The sequence below is a fragment of the Sinocyclocheilus rhinocerous genome, unplaced genomic scaffold, assembly GCF_001515625.1.
Source record: "Sinocyclocheilus rhinocerous isolate Xijiao unplaced genomic scaffold, SAMN03320098_v1.1 scaffold1341, whole genome shotgun sequence".
Lineage (NCBI taxonomy): Eukaryota > Metazoa > Chordata > Actinopteri > Cypriniformes > Cyprinidae > Sinocyclocheilus > Sinocyclocheilus rhinocerous.
The window spans coordinates 427,919-442,506 of record NW_015637670.1 but is presented as its reverse complement, the minus strand read 5'-3'; the positions used below and the strand labels follow the sequence as shown (position 1 = coordinate 442,506).

The window sequence follows — 14,588 nt, the reverse complement described above, 5'->3', positions numbered from 1 at the left end:
CTAAGCTTCTCACAGAGAATGGAGGAACTGGTGTATGCTGGGGCCAAATTCTCCCAGTCTTTCGCTGCAATCCCCCAGATATCATCTAAAAAACGGCGGGCCCCACTACCACCGAAGCCTGTGGGCCCAGCTCGTCCTCCTCCTCCTGTGAGAGCTCTCCGGCCGCTGCCACAACGCCAGGGCCCAAACCCTCCTCCATCTACTCTAGGTGAACCAAAAACAACTGATAACAGCTCTCAGTGATATGTGTCGGGTCCCCGCTATGATAGCAGCAACATTCACAAATGTTTACAGAACAAGCGGGAACCCAGTGTGCCTGTAGTTTTCTCTATTTCTGTTTTATCACGTGATAGAAAGTCTAAGGCCTTCTCAAGCCATACATCTGAACCATTTAATCTGCGGCCTATTATGCATCAAACTAAGATTGCTGAGACACAGCAATTCGTCTGATGTTTTTGTTTGTTTGTTCTGTGTTTTGTCATTCTTCTATAAGCAAGTGTCATTTGGTCAGTACTTGTCTTTTGAATATCTAGGGATTGTGCTGAAAGGTGCTCCACACATTCTGTTTATCATTATTTACAGGCCTCCAAATTACTCTCCAGCCTTTGTTGAAGAGTTCACAGAAATGCTATCAATTATTTCCTCAGAGTTTGACTGTTTTGCTATTGCAGGGGATTTTAATATTCACATAGATAATGCAGAAATCAAAATTATAAATGAAATTGTAACTATTTTTAACACTTTTGACCTGATTCAGCATGTGCATGAACGAACACACAATCGTGGACACACTCTAGACTTAATCATCAGTAGAGGTCTAAACATTTCATCCATTGTTATTAAGGATGTAGCACTATCTGATCACTTCTGTATTTTCATTGATATACAGTGGGTACGGAAAGTATTCAGACCCCCTTAAATTTTTCACTCTTTGTTATATTGCAGCCATTTGCTAAAATCATTTAAGTTAATTTTTTTTCCTCATTAATGTACACACAGCACCCCATATTGACAGAAAAACACAGAATTGTTGACATCTTTGCAGATTTATTAAAAAAGAAAAACTGAAATATAACATGGTCCTAAGTATTCAGACCCTTTGCGGTGACACTCATATATTTAACTCAGGTGCCGTCCATTTCTTCTGATCATCCTTGAAATGGTTCTACACCTTCATTTGAGTCAAGCTGTGTTTGATTATACTGATTGGACTTGATTAGGAAAGCCACACACCTGACTATATAAGACCTTACAGCTCACAGTGCATGTCAGAGCAAATGAGAATCATGAGGTCAAAGGAACTGCCTGAAGAGCTCAGAGACAGAATTGTGGCAAGGCACAGATCTGGCCAAGGTTACAAAAAAATTTCTGCTGCACTTAAGGTTCCTAAGAGCACAGTGGCCTCCATAATACTTAAATGGAAGACGTTTGGGACGACCAGAACCCTTCCTAGAGCTGGCCGCCCGGCCAAACTGAGCTATCGGGGGAGAAGAGCCTTGGTGAGAGAGGTAAAGAAGAACCCAAAGATCACTGTGGCTGAGCTCCAGAGATGCAGTCGGGAGATGGGAGAAAGTTGTAGAAAGTCAACCATCACTGCAGCCCGACGGAAGCCTCTCCTCAGTGCAAGACACATGAAAACCCGCATGGAGTTTGCTAAAAAACACCCGAAGGACTCCAAGATGGTGAGAAATAAGATTCTCTGGTCTGATGAGACCAAGATAGAACTTTTTGACCTTAATTCTAAGCGGTATGTGTGGAGAAAACCAGGCACTGCTCATCACCTGTCCAATACAGTCCCAACAGTGAAGCATGGTGGTGGCAGCATCATGCTGTGGGGGTGTTTTTCAGCTGCAGGGACAGGACGACTGGTTGCAATCGAGGGAAAGATGAATGCAGCCAAGTACAGGGATATCCTGGACGAAAACCTTCTCCAGAGTGCTCAGGACCTCAGACTGGGCCAAAGGTTTACCTTCCAACAAGACAATGACCCTAAGCACACAGCTAAAATAACGAAGGAGTGGCTTCACAACAACTCTGTGACTGTTCTTGAATGGCCCAGCCAGAGCCCTGACTTAAACCCAATTGAGCATCTCTGGAGAGACCTAAAATTAGCTGTCCACCAACGTTTACCATCCAACCTGACAGAACTGGAGAGGATCTGCAAGGAGGAATGGCAGAGGATCCCCAAATCCAGGTGTGAAAAACTTGTTGCATCTTTCCCAAAAAGACTCATGGCTGTATTAGATCAAAAGGGTGCTTCTACTAAATACTGAGCAAAGGGTCTGAATACTTAGGACCATGTGATATTTCAGTTTTTCTTTTTTAATAAATCTGCAAAAATGTCAACAATTCTGTGTTTTTCTGTCAATATGGGGTGCTGTGTGTACATTAATGAGGAAAAAAAATTAACTTAAATGATTTGAGCAAATGGCTGCAATATAACAAAGAGTGAAAAATGTAAGGGGGTCTGAATACTTTCCGTACCCACTGTATATATAAAAGTTAATCAATTACATGTCCTGTTATGCTAATAGTAGCAGCATTAAGAACGAAAAGATCAGACCACTTTTGAATATCAATATTGTCAACACTTATGTGTTGACAATATTGACACAATATACGCAAATGAAAATTAAACAATTTAGTTTCTTCATAATGTTATCTCTCCACTCATTGCAGAAGGAAGTACATCAACAGTTTTCAGGAAACTAAGCAAAGTGCAGCTACATTTGTACCTCTCAAGCTATGACAATCTGGCGCTTCTGAATCAGCTACTGTTTTGTTATTAGTTTAAGTATTTGCTATTGCTATTTGTTATTTTGCTATATGTGCGGCTTCCGGCTTCGCTACCGTTCGGACGTTCTTGCTTACTGCTCTGCGCTTTGCTCCCTATTTCTGTACTTTTCTTTGATTTTTCTAAGATTTTTACTTCAGCAGATCAGCACAGTGCTCAAACAACATATTTTTGGCACAAACACTAAAACAAAAAACTCTCTGGGACTGGAATAATACCACGAAAAAGAAGACTTTTGCCTCCCACTGCCAGCAGCTTACATTCCGGAGAAGGGAAAACACAGCTGCCCACATTCAAACAGAAGAGAAAGAAAATGCCTCCTGTTGAATCTACTTGCTGCATGAACTACTGCAAACTTCTACAAAGGATTGCGGTTCTTGAAACAAAGTTACTTGCTGGACTTCCAAAACAGGCAGAACACTCAGCAGACCGTCGTCACGGACCCCCTCAGCATACAGCCGGTGAGTCCCATGAACCTAGTCAATCTCAACAGTTTATACCAAGTGTAGAGGAACAAGCCGAAACTGATTGTCACACTAATCGATGGCACAAACAGGGAGCGAGACCCAAAGGCACTCGAGACATCAGATTGTCACGAGTTTCTCGTATTGCTGCCGTAGCATCCTCTACCCCAGATATGGCTATGACAAGGCTTGTGAATACTGGTATTCTACCACCCCCTATACATCTTGAGAACAGATTTGAAGCATTAATGAATGCGGGTGAGGAATCCCCAAATGTGATTAAACATGGATCGGATCAGCCAGCAGCTAACATCGCTACTAACAGACGCTCAAGGTCGAGCAGACAGCGGCTTTCAGCTCAGAGCGCAGCCGAGCCCAGGACTCTGATAGTGGGCGACTCCATTATCAGAAACATCAGTAGCAGAAATTCAGCAACTTTCTGCTTTCCTCAAGCAACAGTTTCTGATTTGAACAAGGAACTTCGGAAAATTCTAATGAAGCACAAGACTGCAAATCGAATCATCATCCATGTGGGGAAGAATGATATTCGGAAAGAGCAGTCAGAACTCCTTAAGAAGGACTTCATTGAACTCTTTGAAACACTTCGAAGACTTAAAGTTCAGTCGTTCATCAGTGGGCCACTCCCAGCAAGAGGAACTAATATGTTTTCACGTTTGCTTGGGCTGAACACATGGCTACAAAGAATCTGCAGCTTAAAAGGAGTCAATTTCATCGATAACTTCAATCTTTTCTGGGGCCATAGACAACTGTTTAAACTGGATGGCCTCCACCTAAACAAACTTGGTGCAAGAGTGCTAAAGGACAACATCTACTTCTCCATCCGTCATCCTTCAGTAGTGTGTGCCAAACTACTCAACCTGAATGGCACACACACACCTGGACAGAGTATGAGTGACCACAGGACTTCATATCAGCTTCCGAGTCATCATGTGGTTGACACATCCCACAAGGACACTGATAACACCACGCAGCCACAACAAGCACTGCTCATGGACACCATCCCGGCTGAGCCCTTCCCACAGAGCTCATCACAGACAGACTGTGACGTATCAGAACAGCTCCAAGACTCAGCACCCAAGGACGACTTTCTGGAAAACAGCCAGGGAAGCCAGGACAACATATCACAGCCACCGGAAACAACAGAGCTAGAGCCCCGCTCACCAGACACATTATTCCTCTCTCCAACATCTCCACTTCTAAGCTTCTCACAGAAAATGGAGGAACTGGTTTATGCTGGGACCAGACTCTCCCACTCTTTTGCTGCAAGCCCCCAGATATCAACTAAAAAACGGCGGGCCCCACAACCACCAAAGCCTGTGGGCCCAGCTCGTCTTCCTCCTCCTGTGAGAGCTCTCCGGCCGCTGCCACAGCGCCAGGGCCCAAACCCTCCATCTGCTGTAGGTGAACCAAAAACAACTGATAGCAGCTCTCAGTGATATGTGTCGGGTCCCCGCTATAATAGCAGCAACATTCACAAATGTTTACAGAACAAGCGGGAACCCAGTGTGCCTGTAGTTTTCTCTATTTCTGTTTTATCACGTGATAGAAAGTCTAAGGCCTTCTTAAGCCGTACGGCTGATTTATCTAATCTGCGGCCTGTTATGCATCAAACTAATATTGCTGTTGAGACAAAATGCAATGCCATCAAGTTAGCATTTTTAAACATTCGCTCACTAAAAAATAAATCATTTCTAATCAATGACTTAATAACCACAAACAACCTGGATTTTATGTTTCTAAACGAAACATGGCTAGAAGACAGCTGCAGTGCACCGGTCCTCAATGAAACAGCCCCTCCTAACTTTACTTTCATGAGTGTTTGCAGGACTGTTAGGAGAGGTGGAGGTGTAGCTGCTCTATTTAAAGATGTCTATCAATGCAAGCAAGTGTCATTTGGTCAGTACTTGTCTTTTGAATATCTAGGGATTGTGTTGAAAGGTGCTCCACGCATTCTGTTTATCATTTATCACCGTTTATCAACAGCCTTTGTTTAAGAGTTCACAGAAATGCTATCAATGATTTCCTCAGAGTTTGCTATTGTTGCTATTGCAGGGGATTTTAATATTCACATAGATAATGCAGAAATCAAAATTATAAATGCTATTTTTAATATTTTTAACACTTTTGACCTGATTCAGCATGTGCATGAACGAACACACAATCGTGGACACACTCTAGACTTAATCATCAGTAGAGGTCTAAACATTTCATCCATTGTTATTAAGGACGTAGCACTATCTGATCACTTCTGTATTTTCTTTGATATATTGATCTCTGTTACCACTGAATCTAGATCTGTCTCTGTCAGAAAGAGATGCATTAACGAAAACACTAGTGTGCTATTTATGGAGGCTATATCTTTAACACCAAGCATTTCTGCAGACTCTGTTGATCTTCTCCTTGATTCCTTTAACTCAAAAGTTAAGAATGTTATTGATGATATTGCTCCTGTAAAAGTCAATAAGAAGACTGGCAAACAAAAATCACCTTGGAGAAAATCAACAGCAGTACAGATTATGAAAAGACAATGCAGAAAAGCTGAGCGGATGTGGCGGAAGACAAAACTTGAAATTCACTATAGCATCTATAAAGACAGCCTTTATGCTTTCAATGTGGAACTAGCCACAGCTAAACAGACCTTCTTCTCAAACCTTTTAAACAGTAACTTAAACAACACTCACACTCTTTTTGCTACTGTTGAGAGACTAACAAACCCCCCAAGTCAGATTCCCAGTGAAATGCTCTCTGACAGCAAATGCAATGAGTTTGCTTCCTTCTTTTCTGAGAAGATCAATAACATCAGGAAGGCGATTAGCACATCCCCAAGTTATGCAGAGGTTAGACAGATTCGACCACAATATCAAAAACAAGATACTATGTCTGCTTTTGAAGAAATTGATAGCAAAATTTTGGAAGAAATAGTACAGCACCTTAAATCATCAACCTGCTATCTTAACACACGTCCCACATCTTTTTTCAAAAGGGTGCTTAACTTTAACTGTTTAGAAGCAGATCTCTTAGAAGTGGTGAACACCTCACTTATTTCTGGGACGTTTCCAAAATCCCTGAAAACTGCAGTTGTTAAGCCCCTTCTGAAAAAGAGCAATCTTGATAGCACCATATTGAGCAACTATAGACCAATATCAAATCTTCCTTTCATAGGTAAGATTATTGAAAATGTAGTTTTTAATCAGCTAAGCAACTACTTAAACTCAAATGGATACTTGGACAATTTTCAATCTGTTTTCCGACCGCATCACAGCACAGAGACAGCGCTCATTAAGATAATAAATGATATTCGCTTAAATTCCGAATCTGGCAAAATATCAGTGCTGGTACTACTAGATCTCAGTGCTGCGTTTGACACTGTCGATCATAACATACTACTAGAGAGACTGGAAAACTGGGTCAGGCTTTCTGGGATGGTAATCAAATGGTTCAGGTCATACTTAGAAGGGAGAGGTTATTATGTGAGTATAGGAGAGCATAAGTCTAAGTGGACGTCCATGACATGCGGAGTCCCACAAGGCTCAATTCTTGCACCGCTCTTGTTTAGCCTGTATATGCTCCCACTAAGTCAAATAATGAGAAAGAACCAAATCGCCTATCACAGCTATGCAGATGATACCCAGATTTACCTAGCCTTATCTCCAAATGACTACAGCCCCATTGACTCCCTCTGCCAATGCATTGATGAAATTAACAGTTGGATGTGCGAGAACTTTCTTCAGTTAAACAAGGAAAAAACTGAAGTCATTGCATTTGGAAACAAAGATGAAGTTCTCAAGGTGAATGCATACCTTGACTCTAGGGGTCTAACAACTAAAAATTAAGTCAAGAATCTTGGTGTGATTCTGGAGACAAACCTTAGTTTCAGTAGTCATGTCAAAGCAGGAACTAAATCAGCATACTATCATCTCGAAAACATTGCAACAGTTAGATGTTTTGATTCCAGTCAAGACATAGAGAAACTTGTTCATGCCTTTATCACCAACAGGGTGGACTATTGTAATGGTCTCCTCACCGGCGTTCCCCAGAAGACAATTAGACAGCTGCAGCTCATCCAGAACGCTGCTGCCAGGATTCTGACAAGAACCAGAAAATCTGAGCATATCACACCAGTCCTCAGGTCTTTACACTGGCTTCCAGTTACATTTAGGATTGATTGAAGTACTTTTACTTTAAAATAAACTTTGTTCATAAATCACTCAATGGCATAGGACCTACATACATTGCAGATATGCTCACTGAATATAAACCTAACAGACCACTCAGATCATTAGGATCGAGTCAGTTAGAAATACCAAGGGTTCACACAAAACCAGGGGAATCCGCTTTTAGCTATTATGCCGCCCGCATTTGGAATCAGCTTGCAGAAGAGATCAGATGTGCTAAAACATTAGCCACATTTAAATGCAGACTCAAAACTCATCTATTTAGCTGTGCATTTATTGAATGAGCACTGTGCTACGTCTGAACTGATTGCACTGTATTTTATGTTTAATCATTTTCTTTTTTAACGGTTTTTAATTCATTTTAAATCAATTTCTAAATAATTTTAAACGTTTTTAAGTACCCTGCTTTATTCTTGTGTTTTTTTATGATTATTTTACTTCCTTTTATGTAAAGCACTTTGAATTACCATTGTGTATGAAATGTGCTATATAAATAAACTTGCCTTGCCTTGCATATATCCCCTATAATAAGGTCCGTGGTTTCACGTTTTATGCTACCCCACTCATGATTTTTTTAAACTGTTACGTTTCTTTAAAAAAGACAGTTGCTAACAAGTTGCTAAATGGGACTACAGACACTGTCTGAGACATTAAATGTCATCACGCCGAACAGTTTACCAATTAACAGTATTTTCCAATCGTAGTGTATAATTTATAGTACAATTAACTGTAGAATAACCAATTAATAGTTTCCCGCATTTTATATTGTTGCTCGACAATGTCTTCGGATGGAAGATGCTCGTTTTATCGCTTACTGATGCAGAGACTCTGGGTTCGGACCATAAGGTAAACTCAACTGATTATTCCATGTAAACACCACATTTACTGGCTTAGTCACGGTGAACGTGAAACTTTAACGATGCATAGTGCTTAAAGCCACGTTAAAATTAAATGTTTACGGCCACATGTAGCTGTTAGATTGAGGATTTTCTAGAAGCAAGTATAAAATAACATTTTGTGTACCCACCCTAACAAAATGATAGCTGAAATGTGGTACTTTATTCACTAAAATGAGTTTTATCTTACCATATCCAAAAACTCGCTCACTCTGCTGTTAATAAATGCACTAGAATAGTATTGAATCATAGTACGTGGAGACACGGTTTTAAGAATCAGAATGAATCAGAATCAGAATGAGCTTTATTGCCAGGTATGTTTACACATACGAGGAATTTGTTTTCGTGACAGAAGCTTCCACAGTGTAACAGAATGACAGCACCAGTTTTTCAAAAGACTTCATGACCACAGACGTTAGAGCCACAGGTCTGTAGTCATTAAGTCCAGTAATTTTGGGTTTCTTTGGGACGGGGATGATGGTGGAGCGTTTGAAGCATGAAGGGACTTCGCACAGCTCCAGTGATCTGTTGAAGATCTGAGTAATTTAATTAAATTCGATTTAATTTAATTAGAATATTTAATTAAAATATTCATATTAATCAACGATTTATTTACTTTTAATACACCTCATTTCGAAATGTACAGAAATACGTGCTTTCATATGTCTTTTAGTTATGATTTTTTTTATTTATTTACTATACTATTTATTACTAATGTCTATTTTCAGTTTTAGTTTGGCTCTAGTTTTGTATTTATTCCAGTTTATATGAAAAGGTTCATGTAGCGTGGATTAAAATAAATATACAGACGAAATCCTTTTCACTAAACGTGTTAAAAATTAGTTTGAAAAGTTGTCGGGAGCATGGTGGTGGTGACGTTGAAGGCGAGCGACCATGGAGGTGTAGTTCGTTTATAGCTTTCAAGTTCTGGCGCTTTTATTAAGGCATCACAATTCATAAAAGTTATATTATATTGTGAAGATTATCTTAATGGACAAAACATGTAAGTTTCATGAATTATGATTGAACACAGAGCTTATTTTTTTGCAATAATCCAAAAGCCTATAGAAAAATCCTATTGGCTTTTTGTCGAGGGAATCAGTGCGATGCTAACAGCCGATCCACATACAAAGTGACGTCATAGTTCCCCCACTCTATTGTGATTAACTTTACAGGCCAAGCTCACTGTTTGATACAGGTGGCCAGTTGATTGCCTGCAATATAAGCTGAAGCAGAAGTTTCGTCATTCAGGGTAATGTTTTTGTCATGTGGTGTAATGCAAATTCTATGTTACACCACAGTGTCATCCATTATACTGAATGACAGTATCACTCTTAAATAACAATTTTAGCATCTTATTTATATTACAGATAAATGAGGAATGTTTAACATTGACAAATGTGTGTTAAACTTAACACATTAATATTTGAATGCATTTTTGTATTGATTAATTTGTGTTATTGATTAATTGTATATGCCCTCGGACAGAGAGAGCTGCTAGGCACTGTAAACAAACAAAAAAACGAATAAAGTAAGCGCGGACCCAGTAGCTTGGGTGGAACTCTTAAAGCCTGTTCACACCAAGAACAATAACTATAAAGATAACTATAACTATAACAGTAACTATGTTAGTCTTTACACCAATGAACGATAGCACTGTTCATTCTAAGAATGCGCTGCAGGTTTATCATCTGCCGCTTTAAATGCTTGAGCTCTTTAAAGAGGAATGGATTCTGATTAGCTGTCAATGCTTTTATCATTCATCAGCTGCTAAAAAAAGCCAACACTGACTGCGTCCGAAATCTCTAAAATGGTACCTTCCAAGGCAGGAAGGCATCAAGGCACGTCCGAATCCAAATTCTGCTTTACTTCCTGTCTCCGGAGGTACCTTCTTCTGATCGAATTTTGAAGGCAGCATACAGTGGGTACGGAAAGTATTCAGACCCCCTTAAATTTTTCACTCTTTGTTATATTGCAGCCATTTGCTAAAATCATTTAAGTTAATTTTTTTTCCCTCATTGGTCGGTCTGAATACTTTCCGTACCCACTGTATATGCATCCTTCGTTGCCTTTGATATCCCACAATCCTGTGCATTCCATTCCATGACGGTTGAGCTAAAAAATAAAGATGGCGTCTGAAAGTTGCGTTTGGTGGTCAGTTTGTGTGTAAATGTATATTTCTGACTAACATTTTGCACTTTTGATGTTATTTCTGGCGAGAAATCAGTATTATAGTAATTAAATATATTTTTTTAGTTATCACAAAAACTTGTTCTATTTTGTTGTAGATAATTAAACCGTTACGCTGCCTCAGAAGCCTGTCCAAAATCAGTTTCATGAGGTGCCTTCGTGCAAAAACGCTGCTTGCAAAGTCATTGCCTCATAAGGTAGTGAGGCAGGGGACTTCCGGCATGCAGTTGAGTGAGTGAGGCGCGTCCGGGAGCTGCTCCGTAAATTGTATTTCTTCTCAATAGTCAACAGGAACATTAAGTATTCTTAATACTTTAGACGAATTCTACAACGCTAGAGAACATTTGAATGCTTGCTGGAGCCTGTTATTTTCGTTGCTATGCCTAAATCTAAACGTGCTTCTCCTGCTCCTGATGAAAATGACGAAGCCGGCAACATGGCCACGGCTGCTTCGGGGTTAATGCCAGCTCTTTTAAAATGTCAGCTCAGAATTAAATTTCTAAGATTCGGTCCTCCGATGGCAATTTGATTACTGACCCTGTTGGTATTACTAAACATTTTAAAGATTATTACTCTTTGCTATACAAGTCAGAATCCCCCACAGATAGGTCCCTTATGGAAAGTTTTTTTGAACCATTGCCTATACCTACAATAACGGACGCAAAGAGAGAAGAGCTAGAATTACCTTTTTCCGCAGAGGAGATACTGCAAGCAATTGAGAGTATGCAGAATGGCAAGACCCCTGGCCCGGATGGATTCCCTGTTGAATTTTTTAAGAGGTTTTCCCAAACACTTAAAACGCCGCTCCTAAACATGTTATTGGACTCCCTTAATAATGGCTGTCTGCCTCCAACCTTCCGTCAGTCTTGTATTTCTTTGATTTTGAAAAAAGACAAAGACCCACACGAGTGTGGTTCGTACAGGCCAATCAGTCTTTTGAACATAGATGTAAAAATACTGGCTAAAATGCTTGCAAAGCGTCTCGAATCAGTTTTACCAACAATCATACATAGCGACCAAACTGGTTTTATTAAAAACAGATTACCGTTTCATAATATTAGAAGAGCATTTAATATAATTTATTCCTCTAATTTTCACCCATCAGAGGCTCTTCTACTGCTTGACGCAGAGAAAGCCTTGGTGCAGCCAATGTCGTTTCTTTGTGCAGTTATCCTTAGTTGTGCTGTGGAATCTGCTATTCTTTTATATTTAGAATTATTTTTTAAAAACTATATCTTTATCTTTATCATTACACTGTAGTTATTGTACTTGTTGAGAACGTTCCTTTTGCAAGGAAAAGAGAAAGGTATTGAGGATTGCAATTGTCAGAATAATAGCTTGCCAATATTTCTGGGCAGAGAATCCCCCCTCACTATAGTATCACAAGTTCAAGAGAGGTCACTGAGAGGATTCTCCACCCAAAATACTTATCCTGATAATGTCATTTATGTTGGCAAACAGACAGTTTTAAGAAATATGGCTGCAAGCAGCAATGTTTGGGGCAGAGCAAGTCAGAAACAAAGTGAAAAGCTAAGCAAGCATGGCAGGGGAGCCGACAGCCGAGACAAAGCAGGTTACTGAAACAATGTCTCAGCTTTCAAATTTTGTCATTTTTTAAGAAATTCAAACAATAATTACCGTATTGTGTTGTGACAGATTGCTGTAGCGCCTTAGTTCAAGCGTGAATGAACATCAGAAAGTATGTTGTCCCAACTGCGCAAAGACGTCAATACCCCATTTTCAAGTTCAACTCTATTGCCGTTAATCGACTAACTCTCCTGTTTGGTTTGTTTGTCAGACAAAATGGCGGATTCGGCATTATGATTGGTCAGATCGCCTGTCAATCAAACTCCTGGAGAAGACTCGATTCAGAAAACAAGATTTTAAAATAGGAATCCATGAGCTACATGATTAAACACATCATGATTAATCGTGCATGAACAAGTTCAAGTTTTATTATGGAATTACACCAGCATATTTGGGTGAAAAGCATTATCATCATCAAGAACTATTTATTTAGAGTATGCAAAAGATAATGTTACATTCCCTGTAGTAAAGAAATAGTTGTTATACTACAGTAGTCAACATTTGAAGTGGATCAAAACCTTTCATCAAAGTTGTCCTAAAAACAAAACAATAACTGTTCTTGTCTTAGAACAACTTAGATGAAATTTTTGATCCACTTCAAATGTTGACTACTGTATATTTAAGTAGCACATCCATAATTGAGAAGGCTGTTCTTGAGCTCAGTGATGCCGATGTATCGCTCCCTGTGTTCTGGAGTTGGGCTTTCCTCTCTTGTAGGCCAGTATTCAACCCAGGTCTGCTCTCCAAAAACATACTGCAGACTAAAACAACAGAAAACACACTGTGCAAACCTATGAATAGATTTTTCATACAAATATGCATTAAAAACAAACTTCACACTAACAGACATTGAGCTGATGTTTTACCCAAGATTGATTTGGTTTCCGTCGGTCTAAGAAATGACTCATACAGCAATTATTTGTGAATATACGCTATATGAGGACAGTGATGCCAGATTGGGCAGAGGATTTCTAGCCCTCCAAAAAAGCTCTCCAAAAGTGGCCCAAAATTCATTGCCAAAAGAATGCGATATAATTGTATTGCCATGTCAACCAAGGTTGATAAGGACCATTTTCACCTCACCTAAATATTGATAAAAAAATTAAAATAAATTAAAATTTAAATTTAAAAAAGGAATCAATTTCCTAGCCTGGAGAACAATGCAAGAAGGAAATGGATCAAGCATGGCAAATATAGTAAAAGAGAATTAGCAGATTAGCAATTAGCAAATATGATAAAAAATGAACATGAAATAAATCCAAACAGGCATACACTAAAGTATGTCAAATATTTGGAAACTGCAGTCAAGAAACTGACAGACTTTAACCCTTTGGAAAAACTAATGCATAATTTTCAATGTCAACAGCAAAAACAAGTCAATTCAAGTTGCAGACAAAAAGCCCAGTTTAAGTGATCAACTTTTTTAGTTGATACTGACACACACATCTTACACACGCTCATGCACACAACATGTCAGCTGATAATGAGTCATTCATTACACACTGTACACTAGTCACAAAAAAATATAAATAAATAAATAAATAAATGGGCCTTAATAATGTGCTTACCTTAACGTCAAACAGAACTACAGTATGCATTGTGGAACATAAAGCAGAAATTGCAGTCAAAACTGTTTGATACATTTTTTATTCAAACCTCTTTCAGAAGCTGTCGAGGAAAAAGTTGCAGATTTCCTGGACTGAAATATCACGACCAAACAAATAAGCAAATAAAAAACCTGCCATTTATTTAAAAAAAGCAGCCCAAATGTTGTCCACCCGCCCAACGCATTTTTCTCTGATTTAGCCTGATCAAAAGAAGCCCAATTGGGCGGGAACCGGGAACCCACCCAATCTGGCAACACTATATGAGAAATATTAGTGTGTTCAGCAGAGGCGGACAGTAACTAAGTACATTTACTTGAGTATTGTACTTAAGTACACTTTTTGAGTATCTGTACTTTACTTGAGTATTATTTTTTCTGGGAACTTATGACTTTAACTTCACTACATTTGAAAGACAAATATTGTACTTTTCACTCCACTACATTTCTATCAAGGTCCTCGAAGTAGAAAGTCGTTACTCTGTAGCAGCTTTGAAAGTCAGTGGGTGATTTTTTTTCTTCTCTAAAACGTGACTTTCTTTTTTTCAGACAGTTTATCAGTAATCACTCTTGTGGGGCTACATGAAAAGATTTCCCAGCATTTTTTGAACACTGACCAGTTGCAAATGTGATATTTATTTACAACAATTCAATAATAAGAAGTTAATATTGTGGTATATATTAGACACAATATTGTCTGATTTTGCTAAATTGTGTATGTGAAAATATTAGCTATAAAGCCACAGAAGAACTGTTGTGCGTCTCCTAATAAAACACAATAGGTGTTTGACTGAAGCGGCACTGCAGACCATTCAGTGTGTGACATCAAAGTACCGCGAGAGTGATTAGACAGCATTT

The 14,588-nt window shown here is 39.1% G+C and overlaps 1 pseudogene; it reads right to left on the bottom strand.

Annotated features, from left to right (window-relative positions):
- Positions 1–12,676: 12,676 nt before the first annotated feature.
- Positions 12,677–14,588, bottom strand: part of LOC107749257 (complement C3-like) — a 61,040-nt pseudogene continuing 59,128 nt past the window's right edge.